Below are 4,208 nucleotides of genomic sequence, written 5' to 3' on the forward strand. Positions count from 1 at the left end.
TGGGTGAGCAGGCTCCAACTGCAGTGTGTCATCGTTCAAGCAAAACTTTTCGGCGTGGAGATCCTGGCCACAAGTCCATCCAGCTCATTTTAAGGTGGAATTCTAGGAAAATGTAAGGAACATACAAATGAAAGAAACTCCCTGGAGAAAGAATAATTCTGCGGATAGATTATAAAAGCAAACGGCTTCACACCCCTTAGAAGTTTTCACCTGAGAGAACCACTCGTCTGCCCCTCGTCTCTCAGGGCCTTCCTTCCCTCTGCTCCCCTTCCCCAGCAAGCCCCTGCATTTTTTTTTGTCCAAATGAGCCTTCCAGGACCCCACAGATACCCAGAGTGATTCCAAAACACCAAAATAATAAGATGAAGGGATAGAGTCATTAAGATTTCTGCAGGGCTAGATGCCTGGTTTAAGTTCTCAGCCCACTGTCTTTTGACCGTGAGTGTATATGGTGTGCCAGTTTGCAAGGCTGTTCTGTGAATTATTAAGTCACACATGGCAGTGGTGTGGGCCCATGGGAAGAGAAGTTAGGCACTATCTCTGCCCTTGCGCATCCTCCTAAGCTGCTGAAATTGGACCCAGCTACATCTACAAGCTGTTCTCTCTTCTTAAGTGTGTAATGAGTTTAATCTGAATAATCTGAATTCATCCTTCAGTGGTTTTTTTACTCCATGTGAGGGGTTTTCTTTTTATTGAAGTATAATGTACAGATAATAAAAATCATCTTTTAAAATATTTAGCATATAGTCATTTAACCAGTACCATAAATGAGACATAGAACAGGTCCATCAACCCCCCCAAACCCCATTTATATTCCCTGGTAGTCATATCTTCCCCGGCACCCTGTTCCTGGTAAACCCTGATCTACTGTCTGTCACTATAGCTTGGCTATTTCCAGAATGTCAAGTAAATGCAATCATACATAAATAGTCTTTTGTGTCCGACTCCTTTCCCTTAGAATAATGCTTTCAAGATTAGTCCACGTTGAGTGGTATTCTATGGTATGGCTGTACTGTAGGCTGTTTATAAATTTACCAGTTGAAAGATAATTGTTTTTGTTGTTGTTGTTGTTGTTTTGTCAGGTTTTGGTAATTGTGGAAAAAAAGCTGCTATAAACATCCATGTGCAGGTTTTTTCTGTGTGAACAAATTTTTATTTCATCTGGGCAAGTACCTAGGAGTGGGATTGATGGACCATAAGTAAGTGTATGTTTAAATTTATAAGAAACTACCTGATTTCTAAAATGGCTGAGCCATTGTGCATCCCTACCAGAAAATTGCCATTTCTTTCTTTATTTTACCATTTTAATGGGGTAATAGGTTTCTAGTGGTATTTCAGTGAGATTTTGATTTGCATTTCTCTAATGACTAATGATTTTGAACATTTTTTTCATGTGTTTATCAGCCACCATATGTCTTCTCTGGTGATTTAGCTGTTTAGATCTTTTGAGCCCCTTGGGTGTCTCCTAAGTGCATAGTATTTCTCATTTTTCATCAGGATTGTCCTTAAAAAAGTTTCTTTATAGGGTGCCTGGGTGGCTCAGTTGGTTAAGCGACTGCCTTCGGCTCAGGTCATGATCCTGGAGTCCCGGGATCGAGTTCCGCATCGGGCTCCCTGCTCGGCGGGGAGTCTGCTTCTCCCTCTGACCCTCCCCCGTCTCGTTCTCTCTCTCTCTCTCATTCTCTGTCTCAAATAAATAAATAAAATCTTAAAAAAAAAGTTTCTTTATATTGTGGTTGTAGACCAATTATCTCTTAGGCCCCTGTGAAGCTTGTTAAAATGCAGATTCCAGGGCTCCACTCCAGAACCTATTAAACCACAACCTCACAGGGGGAGCCCAAGTACCTACAGTTGAAAAAAAATTTTCCAGGTGATTCTTATTCAAACCAAGTTTAAGAACCACTTTCCTAACGGAATGTGGAGCTAGGGAAAAAGAAATCACACTATAAATCCCATGCCTTGTCCAACCTATAGCACATTTACCAGATGGCATTCAGGCTAGATTAATCAAGATAACCTTGAAGGAGAAAGAATGTCCCACATGGGAAGAAAGCAGGTGTGTGTGTGTGTGTGTGTGTGTGTGTGCATCTGTGTGTGTTTTGGGCATGCAGTTTGCTCTGAGATTATGGTTACTAAAGGGAGGGGAAGAGTCTCTGGGCTGAACAGGTAAATGGGCCTCAGTTTTCTTTTTAGCATCATCTTCTCCTACCACTTTATCCCTAAGTAACTCCTCACAGCTGACAACTGGTGTCCTCCAAGCTTAGGGTGACCACTTTGATTTTTAATATGCCAGAGCACTCATTCTCAACCCTGTCAAAAATCACCAGGGAAGAATAACCTGGGGAGCTTTTGAAAAACACCAAGGTCTGAGCCTCCTCCCCAACCCTCCAGACCAGAAGCTTTTGATCAGGGCCCAGACAACAGTAGCCTTTAACATCTTTCTGTATGATTCTTACATACAGCCAACATTAAGAACCGCTACTATAGAGGAATAGAGAACCACTACTATAGATTGATTGATAGATTGATTGGTTGATTGATTGGTTGTCCTCCATCCCTTTTCCCTAGAGGTTTTAAGTTCTAGCATCATGATGCTCAGGAGTTACATCTTGCATTCTGGGTATGACATATGAGTAATCTTAAACCTTAAGGAACTCCCAGAGACAATGCAAGTCATTGAAGCACTTATCTTTTTTGTACATTCATTTCCCAACCATTTCCAGGCCCTGCCTGTTCCCTGTTCTGGGCAGACCTCTCCTGTCTTACAGCTTAGAGATACCATGGCTGGACTCCCTGCAATGTGCAGAAGTAAACATCTTGATAGTTTAGGCCAGTTTGGGTGTAGATTCCTGTTACTTAGAGCTGAAAGCATCCCAACTTATGCAATGGCTCAGGGGATTCCAGAAACTGCTGAGGGCTTTGAGCGAGTTGCTGGAGGCCTCACAGAGAATGGTTTTCCTGAGTAGATGTTAGGAACCTGTTTAACACATGTGCACTTTACCATGCATTTTCAACTAGGGAATCCTATTATCTTTCTCACAACCTTATAACATATATTAGTGAGGCCTTACTGGGGTTCATTTTTCACAGATGAGGAAACTGGCCAGGGAACATTTTGGCTCAGATTGCTAGAGCTGGGGGGTTATGACCTTCAGGTCTTTTGACTCCATTCTGTGATTCCTTTCCTTATTTCATCAAAACTGCAGTCACTAACTATAAATCAGCACTTAGAACAAATTGCCACATAAAATATTTATGAGGTTATTTATATGAACACAGACACACACACACAACTAATTTGTACTATGGATTTCTGCTGTTATTGACAACATGTGCTCAGTAATCTGAGGACTTTCAAGAACTAAGTATGAGATCAGCAGTTTTCAAAGTGTGGTTCTAGAAACTGTGGCACCAGCGGCACCTGGGAACTTGTTAGAAATGTAAATTCTCTGGCCCCACCGCAGAACTAATGAATCAGACACTCTGGGGTGGGAACCAGCAATCTGTGTTTCAACCAGCCCTCCAGGTAATCTGATGCACACTGAAGTGAGAACCATCACACAGAAGATATCTCAAAAAAATCTACCCAAATTCCAGGATCACTTGGTAAGGAGTAATTGAATGATACTGAAGCCTATTTGAGTCCAAATCATTTATTTTATTCCGGAGCCCACACAGTAATCACTGGACTGTATCATTTCCTAGTAGCAATGAACCTGAGATGTTTTGGAGCGACTCAGCCATTGAGCTTTCCAAAGCCTGGATGATTCTTCTTTTTCCTTTTCCTCTCTTACTCTTCCTCCTTCTCCTTCTAACAGCTTTGTTGAGATACAATTCACAAAGCAAACAACTCATCAGTTAAGGCATATACAATGGCTTCTAGTGTATTCACATTGTACCGCCATCACCGCAGTCAATTTTAGAATATTTTTGTCACCCAACAAGAAATACTGTACGCATTAGCAATGACTCTGCATTTCTTCCCACCCGTTAGCCCTGGGGAACAACTAATCTACGTTCTGTCTCTATGGATTTGTCTAATCTGGACACTTCATGTAAATAGAATCGTGTGGTCTTTTGTGACTGGTCTGACACTTAGTGTAACTATTTTCAAGGTTCATCCATGTTGTAATGTGTCAGGACTTCATTTCTTTTTGTTGCCAAACAATATTCCATTGTATGGATATACCACATGCTATTTATCCATT

Source organism: Callorhinus ursinus, unplaced genomic scaffold (assembly GCF_003265705.2).
Source record: "Callorhinus ursinus isolate GAN/ISIS: 27379988/994484 unplaced genomic scaffold, GSC_fseal_2.0 scaffold13, whole genome shotgun sequence".
Lineage (NCBI taxonomy): Eukaryota > Metazoa > Chordata > Mammalia > Carnivora > Otariidae > Callorhinus > Callorhinus ursinus.